Here is a 14,745-nt window from a genome sequence, read left to right on the forward strand (position 1 = left end):
CCCCATGTGCACATGTTTTCTCTCTCTCTCAAGTAAGTAAATCTTTAATAAATAAAAAAAAGAACGTTAACAGAAAAATGCGCTGGAAGGAGGCAGGACTGCAAGCAGACCATTTAGGAGACTCCCACAGTAGCCCTGGGGAGAAATGTTAGTGGCAAGGAATGGGGTACGTGAATAGGAATTTCTATTTTGGAAATAGACACATCAAGATTTGCTGATGGAATGGCTGTGGGAAGCGACAGGAAGAGAAGAATCAGGGCGATTCCTAAAATTTTGGTTTGTTCAGCATGGTTCTTGGTAAGACAGGGTATGACAGGGCAAGAGGCATTCTGTTGCGAATGGCTCACCAGCCGGGCTCTCTTCCCCCATTTATCTTGCTGTGAGCTCCTCAGCTATTTCAGCACGATATAAGTCTCCTTAAACTACTTCGGATTGTTCCCTCCAAGGCACCCCCATGGAAGACCGTAGAAACCAGCATCGGAAGGAATGTATACTTAATTCTCTTGGGAACGTGGGACCTCTTCGAAGATGCTGACATAATCAGACAACAGATCACCCAGATTTTTGAACCCAGCAGAGAGCGAGGCCTGGGGACCTATTGCCAGCCCGAGCTTTGGAGTTTTCATTTCTTAGCTAGGCCTCTCTAGGTGGGACTCCACTTGAAAAGCAAAAGGGGTAAATAATATTGCCCTTTCTGATCCTTTTCCATAACACGGCCACGTGCCAGGGAGAGAGTCCCCAATTTTTGTTGGCCTTTTATTTCACTATCCATTGAGACGCTGTCCCTCTGATGGATCCATCAGCCACGGGATGGCCTGTGAAACAAGGGCTGGCAGCCAGACGGGCAGGAAAAACAGAGATCACGGACCTCAGGCGCAGGAGACAAATCCTGACCTGTCATTTTACAACTGCATGCCCGGGGGGGCAAACTGTGGGGCCTCTCAGAGGCTCACTGCCCTTCCGCGGAAATAACAGCAGCTTTCTGAGGGTCTGTTGTGAGGAGACAACCAATGCAGTCTGTCACCTAATAATAATTACGGCCCAGCGCCAGGTGCAGAGCTGGCTGCCTGGCACACAAGCAGTCCTGCAGGCGAGCCTGGTCAGCCCCCTTCACAGATGAAGAAACCAAGACGGGAAGGCGGGATGCCACAGCTAGCACGCAGGAGCTGGCATGCACCGCTCTGTGAAAACCCGTGCAATGTCCATTGCACCGTGAATGTCAATTTCCTTCCTGTCACGGTGGACGGCAAGTGACTTCACAGCCCCATTTATAGCATCCGGGTCTCAGCGCTTCGCACCCGGCAGTGCTAGCGCCGGATCAATGATTGCGCCCTACATACAGATCTGTGAAATCTCACCCTTGTTTCAACTTTTCTTTTTTTTTCTTAACAGCAACAAAGGCAGTGGCCATCTCTTGAATTGTGCTATAGTATTAAAATTCCTTTGAAGGGAACACCAATGTATTTGGGGGATCTTTTTAAAATGTATTGCAAACCTGAGTATTATAGATCACGCCTTGTTCTTTGATCCAGCGTAAGACAGTTATGGCCTGAGACAGCTGGGTCCTTGAGGAGAAAGGTAGCAGATGGTAGCAGATGGTAGCAAGGGACCGCGGATGCCCTCTCTGTCGCTGCTTGTGGAAAGGAACAAGATGAAATAGATTTTTTTCCTAGTTTAAAAAAAAAAAAAAGTAGCTGGTGGGAAGAATTAGGATCACTTGGCACGGATGGTTGGCAATGTGGCTGCACAGTGGAGTCAACCTGGGGAGCTTTCAAAACAATTTATGCCTGGGTCCCATGCTCTGGTTTAATTTGGGGTGCAAATCTGCACAGGAAGAGGTTTCAGAATTTCCTAGAGGGTTCTCCTGCGCAGCCAGGACTGAGAACTTAGCTAATCACAGACAGAATTAGTGTCTCCAAAACTCTGTGACAGGATCTTAAATCCGAATTCCTGGATCTGAATCCCAGGTTCACCACTTACTAGAGCTTTGTGTCCTGGGGCAAGTCATTTAACTTCTTGATGCTCTGGTTTGCGCATTTATAAAATGAGGCTAATTGGTATCCCACAGTAGCAGGGGGACTTAGTAAGGATATGTCTGTAAAGCACTTAGCACGATGCCCAGCATATGAAGATAAATACAAAATTATTAATTATTGTTGAACTGTGCTACATCCCTGAAATTCCCGGGCAAGGCCTGGCATATGAAACTCAGCTCAAGGATAAATGTATCAGAGCTGGGTCCTTACTTGAACACATTGTATCCTCGAACTCACCACAAATGTACCTTTCTTCAAGAGAAGCACTTCTTATAAAGGAGGTTTCAAAATGGGGCTAGCAAGCCGAGAAAATTCTCTTTGCAATCAGGTGGGGAGGCCATAAGGGAGGAAGAATTTATGTACGTCCTCACCAGAGAATCGAAAGAACCTTTCGCCAGCTGCGGAGCAAGGACCTAACTCCCTCCTCCCCATGACACCTGACTCATTCGCATTCCTCACTTTGAAAAGAGCCCACGTGATCTGACAAGTTTCATTCCCTCATTTGCATATTAACCCAACCAATTCCGCACCATAATTTCAATCCCCCTGTTTTGCACAGAGGATCTAAATGAGAACCGCACACATGACCTCCATCTTTCTGACTCTGCCCACTCTTTGTCTTCCTCTTACCAGGAGTCAGGTTTCTACATGAAGCTGTGCTTCGCAGAATGCAGTTCTAATTCCCCACATAAATGTCTCTTTACTTAAATTTTCAGTGAATTCTTTGGTCATTATTCCATACAAAATGTACCTTGGGCACCATGGGATGAGGAGAACAGCCTCCTTCAAGAAATCTTCCTTTGGAACGTGTGCTTGGCTCTGGGCAGAAGCACCAACTCCGAGGAATGCAGAAAACTCCTAGGCTTCCTAGGCTGTAGGGCTTTGGTGTTTCCCTTTAAAGACACCTGAGCTGCCTTTGCAAGTTCTCGGGAGTTAATCTTGTAACTAGCAATTGAGACATGATTTCAGATGTAAAGGAGTCCCTAGTGAGGAGCTGTCTGGAAGTGGATTGGGGATTTTCACATATTTGTTTTGCACCAATAAAATGTCGGGAACCTGGCATCAAAGATGAGATGCTGTTCTCTGGGAAGAGAGAATGCTTAGCTCCAACCTGGGTTACAAAGCTGGCGACGTTCCCTGTAGACCCCGGTAGGCTCGTCTGATTCTCCTCGTCTGTGTAAGACCTCTCAGCTTCCTTCCTGGCTGTCTGACCCAGGAAAGGCCCAAGTAAATATGTATATTCAAACAGATCACTTACGCGGTCATGGAAAATTAAATTCCTTGAAAGAAAAGATCCTTCCAGAACAAAGAATAGTGACGATTCATCTAATCTTGAGTAAAATCAAGGCTAATCTGTGAAATTAGCAGAAAAGCCTCTGGACGAAGAAGACTCTGGTAACCCTATATTTATTGCTTCAGCTTTGATCCCACTGTTACAGCCTTGGGCCAAAGGCCTGGAACTCAGACCGAACCCTGCTTGGCTCCACGCTAGGCTGCTTGCTGTAAGGCAGAACAGCTCATGGGTTAGGATCCCAGTATGGCTTTATTTTTGTCTCTGGCTCTTAAAAATGTATCCTAAAGGGGAAGGCTTTCCCTGGGCACCTACAGCAGCCTTGAGACTTTTCTGGGCTCTCTTAGATATCAGAAACCCAGGTCGTCACTGGGAGCCCCAAACGTGATCTTAATTCAGAAATCAGAATGGCAAGTCCCAAGGAAGTTATCGACGGTGATGTCAGTCTCAGTCTTCGCTCAAAGGTAAGCTTTCTCCCGCGCTGGGCTGGTGGCTGCAGGAGAGGCCTGGACAAAGTGGCTGACTGGCCATGGGGCAGACGTCTGGGTCAGCTCCTGTCCCTTATTTGTTTACATATTCTCTCCTCTCCTGTTCCAGAGTGTGCCAAAGGATGAGGGGAAGGGAAGTCGAGAGTTGTTTCATGGTTTGAAGTTTGCTTTCAGGGGCATCTGGATGGTATAGTTGGTTAAGCACCTGACTCTTCGTTTTGGCTCATGACCCTGATTGAGCCCCCATCAGGCTCCAAGCCTGCTTGGAGTTTGTCTGTCTCAAATAGATACAAAAATAAATCTTAAAAAAAAAAAAAAAAATAGGTTTGCTTCCAGCTCTCAAGGTCTTCTAATACTTAAAGCTCTTTCTTTTTACTTCTTTGGTGTTTTTGTTTCATTTAGTTTTGTTTTCTGGACGTTGCCTGTGTTCTCATAAAATCCCTTACTGGACCCTTCCAACTGCGCCTCCTGGGCTGGGGGCCCTGAGGCTGTTGTTCGAGCTCTGTCCTGGCTCCCGGGAGCCACTCTGGAGAGTCCCAGTCTGTCGAAGCCCATCCCCCACCCCAGGCTGTCCTTCCCCAGGAGTCCATATGGCTCAGGCCCAGTTCTGACTGACCCCCTGCCCTTGCCATGGCATCTGCCCTGGCTCAGGATGGGTGGTCAGAGCTGGCCCCTGCAGAGGGGACAGTTGAGCCAAGACCTGAATGACTGGAAGGAGCCAGGGGCACAAAGCTGCTTTCTGGGCAGAGAGGAGTCCAGGCAGAGTCCCGAGCAAGGGCAAGGGCTCTGAGTGCAGCCGGGGACCAGGAAAGGCCAGTGTGGCTGGGCCAAGGGGCGGGGGTCGGACAGGATAGCAAGGCAGGGGCGGGATCCGGAGTGCCTCGAGAGCTGTAGCAAAGAGTTGGGCTTTCCTTTTTCAAGGTCCTCTGGCCACTGTTTGGAGACGTAGATAGATTTGTGATACGTTTGATAGGTTGAGCCACAGAACTTGCTTTTTGGCTTAGAATCGAGACAGAGGACAAGTGAGGAAATCCAAGATGATTCCTGGTTTCGGGTTCAAGCAATTGGTTGGTTGGTGGTGTCATTTACTAAGGAAGAGAAACAAAGAGAACAGGTTTGGGAAAGAAAATCCAAAGTTCTGTTGGCCCTTGTGGTGTCTGTGGGCTATTACACAGGGAAGATGTGGAGTAGTGGTTAGACATTCAAGTCTGTAACTTGAGGGTGAGAGGAGACGGTCAGTTCTAGAAGTACAAATTCTGGAGCCATTTGATCCAATATGTGGGGATTTTTCTCACACCACTAAGCAAGACTTCAACACCATGTGGGTGTTCCACAATTCAATTCAATTCTAACATTATCTCCCTGAAGAATTCAGATTAATTAATTAATTTAGGGAGACCTGAAGAGACTCAGCGCTGATCTGCTCCTGGCCTGGGGCAGGGAGCTGGGATGTTGGGGGAGCTGGCCCTCGCCATTCCGTCTGTTGGCGCGCTCCTCCTGCTGTGGCCTTGGGCCCAGACCCCAGACTCCTGTCCTTTTGACCCCAACCCTGATCTGGGGTCATCATCCAGAGCATGGCTTGGCATGGGAACTTGGCTGCCATTTATTGGAGGGCAGCTGGGGTTAGGACCTTGGATCCCAAATAAACATGGGTCTCTGTCTGCAGTCTAAAAAAAAAAAAAAAAAAGGTAATTAATTCAGAACTACTCCCCCCACCCCCACTTCAGATACCAATCAAAAGTCAAGGTTGTCACCTGTGCTATAGACCAGAGGTTTCCATGACCCAGTCCCTGGGTTCCATTCATTTGCTAGAGTAGCTTACAGAACTCAGCGAAACATTTTACTCACTATATCACTGGTTTAGTAAACCTTCAGTCATGAGACCCTTTGGATGGATATCAGTGAGTCCTTCACTTAGAGGATGATTCCTAACATGTATCTTAGGGGGGTAGGATTGGCACAGGGAAAAAAGGGAGCTTCCAAAGGAATTTCTGTATGTTTAAAGTAGACTCCCAGGAGCCTAGAGGGTTGGGCAAAGATTGTCTTTTGCCTTTAGCAAAGTGTCAACCTGGAGGCAGCTGAGGGACCAGAGGAAGGTCACTCTGCCTGTTTCCTTGTCAGTGGGCTATTAATAAGGAAATTTAATAATTTTTCTTCGGCTTTTGTTTCCCACATCACTAAGGACATTCCAAAAGTCACCTCACTAACTTAACAAAAGACACCTTTATGGCTTCTATCACTTAGGAAATTCCAAAGGTTTTAGGATCTCTGAGCCAGGAAAGGGAATGAAGACCAAATATGTATTTCATATTATAATATCACAATATCACATCCGCAATACACAATGTTTAAATTCATGGGACTGAATGAACTCACCTGGGCCAGGGGAGAGATGTGCAAAGAAGAGCCCTTCCTCTCATTTTGTGGATCAGAAAACTCTGCTCCGAAAAGCTGTGTGCCAGGTTTTTACAGCCTGTCAGCAAAACAATCAGGATTAGGATCCAAGTCTAATTTCTGGCTAGGGCGACACTGAAGGGCTCTGGGAAGGGACACTCTTCAGTGCTGAAACCATGGCAGTCCTGGCAACCCAGGACAGCTTGATCTTCCTACTCTTCCCAGACCAGTGATCTTCTGGCCATTTTCTCCTTTGGCCACAGCAGTTGAGACTGGACTGATTATAGTCAATGACTCTGTTGACTCTTGTCCTCGAAGGAAGATTGTTTGCATTCTGTTCGATTTTTATTCTATGTCAATGAAATATTATGTACATTCTGGAGGAATTTTCGCTTTTTTTGAGAAGAAATAATGAGTGGTGATTACCATGTTTTCCTGCTCCTTCTGGAATGATCAGAGCAGGAAAGAGAATCCTTCTGAATGGTACCAAGTGATTAACCCCCCCATTCAACGTTGAAACGGAAGCTGGCAGGGGAAGCACAGGAGAGAATGACCTTCCCCAGAGCCCGGGCTCTTCCCCAACTCCCGCAACCCCGCCTGACTCCTCTGTTTGTATTTTGGTCACATCCTTTCCTCTCCCACCCTTTGCCTTTATCTCTCCCTTCCTAAAGTCACTTCTTAGCTCTGTAATTGTGTCCTCCTCCGCCTATCTTACTCTCACAGTCCAGGGTTCTCTCTCCACCAGTCTGCTCGAAACAGAAACTCTGGAGTCCCCTTTGACTCTCCCCTCCGCTCTGTCTTGGAATCCTGACACCTGTCTTCCCGCCTGCCTCCCGACCTCCACCCTCGCCCCCAGGCCACCACACCTCTCGGGTTTCTGCAGACTTCTCCTTACCTCTCTGCCCTCCTGTCTGCCTGAAATCCAGACTCCGCACTGCTGACCATACTTCCTTTCTGGAATTGTTCGTGGCCTTCAAGATCTAGACTCACGAAGACTGGCTTCCTGAATGTTCAAGCTTTACTTCAAGCTCTGGCTCCATCTGCCACCTTTAGCCAGTGTCTGCATTCGGATAAGAAAAGCCTTTGCAGAAAGTAGGAGACCATGTTACGCTTAAGGGTCACATTATGTGTGGCGGCGATTTGCTGGTCGTCTGTAAAGGAAACATCAGTCTTTTCCGCTCATCTCCCCTCTGCCTCCCTGGCTCCAGGCCAGCCTACACTGCTGCACGATGAAATCTTCCCAGGGAATGGCTGCGGTGTGGTGGGAATATCAAGTCAATTTCCATCCCAGCCACGTTCAAATCCGGCCAAGTATTTTAATCTGTCTGAGCCTCATTTGCCTAATCTGTAGAACAGGGACACTCACTAAACTGTGGATTACAGAACTCCTCCCTTATCTGCGGTGGTTTCACTTTCCTCCACTTCCCGAAGCCCCGATAAAGCTGATAATCCTTTGACCTGTTCTCAGAAGGCCAGTAGTAGCCCAAAGCTCTGCCCCCCCCCCCCCCCCCCCCCCCCCGTGCCCGAGTCATGGGTCATTCATGTCACTTTGTCTCATCCCGTGTAGGCCTTTGATCATCTCGCATCATCGTAGGAAGAAGGGTGAATACAGTAGTAAGATTTTGAGAGAGGAAGACCACATTCAGATCACTTTAATTACAGTATGTTGTTATAATTGTTTCTGTTTGATTACTGTTGTTGTTAATCTCTTACTGTGCCTAGTTTGTAGATTAGACTTTTTCATAGGTATATACGGTATAGGAAAAACCATAGTGTATACGGGGTTCACTACTTTCTGTGGTGTCAGGCATCTGTTGGGAGTTTTGGGATATATCCTCCAGGGACAAGGGGGGCTACCATAAATTAGAAACTTCCCTGCTCTAAATTTTCAGTAGCTCTCATTGCCTGACTTAAGAACCAATTTCTCAATCTTTCAAAGCCCCCCCGTCTTTGTAGCTCTAACCAACCTGCGTATTTTGTGCTTCTAATCAGACTGCTTGCAGCCTTCTGAAAGCCCGTCACTCTGCCTTTGGCACAAGTGTCCTCCAAAGCATCCTCTCCCCACTGCGGTGGGAACCCTTCTCATCTTCCAGGGTTCAGGGCCAGTGATAACTCATTCTTCAATGAAAATTTCTTAACCCCCTTAACCAAAAGTAATCTCTTTTTTCAAAACCCGGAATGCCCCAGGGCTCTCTCTAGAGCTTCTGGCAACAATCTATCCATATCATAGATGTTCTTATGCTTGTCTATAAAGGAATAAGAATACCTCACTTTATGGTAAGGGATTTAGCTCGTGGAAGATCCAGTGCTGAGCATTCTATATGCTCAGCAAATGTTTATTAGCCTGAAAGCACTCGTGGGATGTAGGCATTAGCGAAGTCCATGACCTAAGTGCTTACTTGGGAAGCCATGAATTCATTTGTCATTTATCAAGCATTTTCTCGGTGCTTTTAAGCCCTATGGGTATAGAAAGAATTTTAAACAGAGATCCACCTCCTCATGATCTCATAGCCTAATCAGGCCACCAAAATATAATGCGATAAACACATAATAGGAAATCAGAAGATAAATACACCTGAGTATAGAGACTTTATTATTGCTGACTCTAATGAAACTCCTTTAAAGATTCTATTTTAGTCTTTGTAAAATCCCAACATTTAGATATATGCACCCAGCCATGGCAGCTTAGCAAAGAGAGCAAAGAAATTTTACTTCCAAATGCCTACTAAGCACTACGCAATGCGTAGACATTATCTCATTGTCAAAGATCTTGGGGGATATTATTATAACACTTCTAACAGTGTTATTTACTTGTGCTAGTAGACCCAATCAGTTTCATTCTCATATCAACTAAGTTAATAAATAAATAAAATTTTTTTAAAAAGAAAATAAAGCAGGACAAACCATTAAATAAAGTACACGCAGAATGCCTGACAGTCCCACCACCCATGAAATCCTACCCTCACCTATAAGCAGTGTTATTTACTTGTGCTAGTAGACCCAATCAGTTTCTATGCAATCAGTTTCATTCTCATATCAACTAAGTTAAGCAGAGTCTTTGCTGGGAAATTCGTAAGTCTAAGTTCCACACTATGTTACTTGAAAATGATAAAATTCTTTTTTAGAAAATACTTTCTTAATTGCAGAATTTTACTGACACTGTCAGGCTTTCTTTGCTAACAATCTCCCAAACCCTTTCTCAGTCTCCAACACCACATATTTCATGGGAAGGAGAATTAGTGATGGAAAGTACTGTTAGAAGTTCTCAGCCAGCTTTTAAGCCCAGGACTCCCTGATTTCACCTGAAGGCCCATGAGTGGCCTAGACTCTGCGTAGGCTCCTGTTGTAGGGAGCTGTGACAATTTGCCTCTTGCCCAGAAGAACTAGACATCAAAGCAACCGGGGATGCTTGGCCTGGAGACCATAAGACCTAGAGGAACTGTTCTCCTGGGAAAGGTAAGACATGCCAGGTGACAACTCAGGAAAGAGCAGTCCCTTTGGGACCCGAGCACAGAGTACCTCTAGGAAGTCCAGCCTCCGAAAGCAGTGCTCAGGGCCTTCAGGAAGGAGTCAAAGCCTGTTCCTGGGCTACGGAGAGCACAGGGTGAGGCTGTGCAGAGTCCCCTTGAGAGGAGCACAAAGCCGTGATTTTGCAGGATTTAGGACGAGAACGAGAAGCTAAACATTATCAAGACTTTGTGGACAGATGATGAAGATCGCTTTCTGGACATATAATGTAACAACTCCTGAAACAGATTCTTTTTTTTAAAACATAAGATAGAAATAAATTATACAATGTGAAAATCCTTTCACATTTGTATCCAGAAAGCAAGGAGGTATAGAGCAGACTTTACATTTTTCCTGTCTTTACTGAAAGGCCTCTAAATTTCATGAAAGAGGGGACCCAGTTGGTGCCGTCAGTTAAGCGTCCAACTCTCTTGATTTCAGCTCAGGTCATGGTCTGAGGGTCGCGGTGGAGCCCCACAGCAGGCTCCGTGCTCCACGCAGAATCTGTTTGAGATTCTTTCTCCCTCTCCCTCTGCCCCACTTCTCTCTCAAATGAATGAATTAACAAATTCAAATAAGTTCCAGTAAAAGTATGCTTGCCATAATTTTTGTCTCCTCTTGGCACCTGCAGACTAAAAGGCAATCAGAGAAACCAGGATGCTTCCAGAATGTTGTCTTTTTTTCCTCCTTTTTTTTTTTTTTTTTAAGATTTTATTTATTTTTTATTTGACAGAAATCACAAGTAGGCAGAGAGGCAGACAGAGAGAAAGGAAGGGAAGCAGGCTTCCCACTAAGCAGAGAGCCCGATGCAGGGCTCCATCCCAGGTCCCCAGAATCATGACCTGAGCTGAAGGCAGAGGCTTTAACCCACTAAGCCACCCAGGTGCCCCAATGTTCTCCATTCTTTTGGCCAGAGTCTTCTCATCTCTCTTCCCTCTTCCCCATCATAATTCCTTTCCTAAGCACTCCTTGCCCGGTGTCTCCATACTGTAGACATGCCAGGGATATTTGACTTCTATGTCCCAACACCTCTGGAAGATCCTGAGAGAGAAAGATCACAAGTGAGAAATGTCATGCCTTCCTGTCACTGAGGACTCATGCACAGCATGATGGGTTTTTGCAACCAACCTTCAACTCTGCAAATGGAAAGTTGGTAGAACATGTCAGCTCTTCCTTCCTTCTTGGTAAATTCCAGTTACAAGCTTGGATTATAATTTCTGTAGCTTTTACGAAGTCTTTCAGAAATACGGTGCTGAAACACAGCACTGGAGATATTTTCTACTGTTCACTGGAAAGCAGTATCTCACTTGCTCCACTTTCAAGATGCATTGTTCCCTGGTCCTTCAGAACCGATTCGCTGGACCGTGCTGGGCAACAGTCTGCAGAAGCTCAGGGCTCCAGCAATGACATGGAAGGCGGAAAATTTTCATTCTCCTGGCAAGTTCTCCATTTACCACGGAGGTAACCTGGAGAAAATGGCTTGAGACTTTCTGCTCAGTTTCTTCTTCTGGATTCAAGTTGGAGAAAACAATGCTAATTACATTTCTAACAGCCGTGATTGTATTTGAAAGTCAAGCTCTTTTGGTATATCAAGGAAGTTTTTGTCTTAAGGAATGTGCCACACACTAGTCGTACATAAGATTTGGATCTGTAATAATTTGGGTGGGAGTGGCCCTGAGATGTTAATATATTTTAAAATGCTTCCCAGGTGACTCTGGTCTGCAGCCGGGGTTGAGAACTGCTCACAGAGGAGAAAGGACATGGACTGTGGAGTTGGACAGACTTTGGTTCAAACGCTAGATCTGCATTTGCTGGTTGTGTGACTTAAGGTGGATTTTGTAATGATTTTAACCCTCAGTTTTATCCTTTGTCAAGGAAGATGAAGTAAAGCTTAATGGGTTTGTATTAAAGATTAAATAAGATAACTAACATACATCAAATATGAAATTGCCTGGCACCGAATGAATATCTTATAAATATCTGTGCTCTTTCTCCTTTTAATATGTAATCATTTGTAACAGATGCAAGTGATAATCCTTTACAGAAAAGGGGACAAACCCCCTTGACCTGTCAAGAATGGAAGTAAGTGCACATTGGTGTTGATCAGGGTAGATAAAGGGAGGTTGAGGTCAAATCTCGTTTTACTCTGTGATGGACAATCATATAATATTTGCAGATCACAGCTCTCAGAATATTCTGTTGTTGCTGCTGCTGCTTTCAATGAAATCTTGCAGTACCATACTACAGAATTTTTTTTTCAGAATTTATATTTTAAACATTTAACAAGCTTTTTCTGAGGTGTTTTTAGATGTCAAGAATTACTTGGATTTTCTGTTCCATTAACTTTTTTTATTTGCTTGTTCACCAATGGTGGCTATCAGTAGGAAGTTCACAACATTAAAGAACAAAACAGTACTTAAAAATACCTAGTCGAACAAGATAACTTTATTTAGTTATAAATCGGGTAACGCGGAACACAGCCCAGCCAACTATTTTGAATGACCTTATCCTTGGAAGTCAGCTGAGCTGAGGGGGGAAACAGATCTTTTACCTCTTGGTGCCCAAGACTGAGCCTGCCTAGATCAGGGAATGACTCGATGTTGCATGGTTCTCCCGCCCCCTTCTTATAGGATATGGATATTAGGTACTATGATGAAAACAAACAAACAAAAAATCATGTACCTGCAAGGGAACCTGGATGGTTCTGTCCAATCAGCAGAGCAATGTTCAACTCATAAGAAATAAATCTCCAATTCATATTTTTCTTGAAAGAAAAGAAAACATTTTCTTATAAAAGTTATGCACATATATAGTTTACATACGAAATATGTATAGTATATATTTTATGTCCCACAGGGTCGTCTAAGTGCTTGGGCTTGGGAGGACTGACGTCTCTCCGGTCTCAGCTCCCCAGTTATTAGCTGTGCAGCTAGGTGCTAAGGCTCAGGTCCCGCATCCTTGGAAGGAGAATGATAATAGTGCAAGTCTACATCAGAGATCGGCCGTGAGGGCGAGGTACTGGTGCTAGACAAAACCACTCCAAGTGAGCTATCGAGATTAAAAGCGGTGGTGGTTGGCGGGGTGCGGATTACGTAGTTGGAACTCACGGTCTGTGTCCGGGGTGATGCTGGTCAGTTTCCACCATTATCCTGGGCAGCCCCGCCCTCCTCTGCTTCATCACCACGGTAGCTGGATTTCATTACCTGTAATGAAACTTAGGTCCGAGTTACTTTTGGGATGTTTTCTTCTTTTCCCTCTAATTGCCAACGCATTTTTCCTAATATGTAGGATGCTGTTCAGTGGAGACACATGCTTTTGTGATTTGTCTCTCATAACAGACCCCCTGGGCCCGCGTGCACACAGGCAGTCTAAAGCATGTTGTTTGTGAGACTCCTGCCCTGTGAATAACCCTGGGAACCTAATTGTTTAAAATATATCATCTGGCCTCCAGGTCAGAACTGGCCCTGCTGTTCTGGACGCCAAGAGCTACAAATCTTGTCCCACATCCCCCTCCTGCTGCAGGATCTGTGGAATGGAATCCGGGAGGGGAGGCAGACATAGCCCAGGCTCCTTGAAAATAGAGAAACAGGATCGCATGAAAATGCAGCTCGCCCTAAATTGCACGTAGGCAAACGAATGTTTAATTTCAAACCCTGTTATTTGCCCTGTGAATATGCCCCTTATCCAGATGGTGAGCTGGAAGTCTCATCTGAGGGGAAGGACGCTCTGGCCAGGCCTCTCAGTTGGGACTCCCGCCCGCCATGTCTCCCCAGGCCGCCCCAGCTGATGAGGGGGATGTTATAAGTACCCAATTTGAGGTAACTTTGCCTTGTTCTCACTTATTGCCTACTATTCCCTTCATCTATATGTAGATTCCTTTCCTCTTCGATTTCTGTCAGGTTTCCAAAATACAGACTAATTATGAGATCAGAAAAATAAGCTGTGAAGTAACTGACAAATTTTCTGTTCCTTGGGCCAAATACATGTTTAATTAATGCAGTTCATGTCATGAATGAGGAAACTAAGGCTCAGTGAATTTGGGTAACTTTTCAAAGTCCTGCAACTGGTAGGTGCTAGAGGCGGGATTGGCACCCAGATCTACCCAAGACTAACGCACACGGTACCGGCCACAGAAGTCGCTGCGCTGCCCTCTCATTGTCGCATTTCCATTAGGTGATCGTGGCTCATCCTTTCCAAACTACGTGTCACAGAATTCAGGCATTATTCCTAGGTGAGCTTCAGAAGAAAAGCTTCTCTGGTAAAATAAGAAACACTTCATCCCAAGGTCCCGTTTTTGTTCTTGTTTTTGAGAACTTCAATGCACCATATATCAAAGTTTCTGGAAAATTCTGCAACCAAGAAACCTGCCAGACTGGTTAACCCAGAGTTTCCCAAACTTACTTGCCTCTGGAACACACTTTTTTTTTTTTTTTTTAAGTGACAATCCTATGAGTTTCCTTTGGAACGTTGTTCCCCGGAACACCGATTTGGGAGGCTGTTCACTGAATTTTAAGAGTTACTTCCTTAGCTTTGGTGTAAAGTAAAAGAAAGTGAGTCACAAACACTTTGTTACTTTGTGAATGAATATTCCTGGGGAATTTTTCCTCTACACAACTCAGGGCAACCTATGTAATCGCAAACAATTTCTGTGAGAATTTGGTGCCACGACAAAATAAGCGCCTCCTGAGGAAATTGTCTGCTTCCTTTCTTCTAATAATGAGAATTATGTGACTTACTGTGTCTTCTCTTTTGCTTTGGCTTTCCGGAAGCTCGGAGACAAATGGGAAACAATTGCTGGCTCAGGTTCCTGGGGTTTTACATATTTATGTTTTCTTTTATCTGATCTTGATTTTCCTCTTTATTTTCCTTGGTCCCGATTCTGCGTTTGAATTTTATTGGTATTACTGTGTGTGTTCTTGTGACATGAAATGCTTTGGGAAACAGGGTGGAGTATAAGCAAACACAAACCGAGACTGTCTTGAAAAAATATGTCACATGGCCTCCTTCTCAACATGGTCACCTCTGTAAT

This window comes from Mustela nigripes, chromosome 3, assembly GCF_022355385.1.
Source record: "Mustela nigripes isolate SB6536 chromosome 3, MUSNIG.SB6536, whole genome shotgun sequence".
Classification (NCBI taxonomy): domain Eukaryota; kingdom Metazoa; phylum Chordata; class Mammalia; order Carnivora; family Mustelidae; genus Mustela; species Mustela nigripes.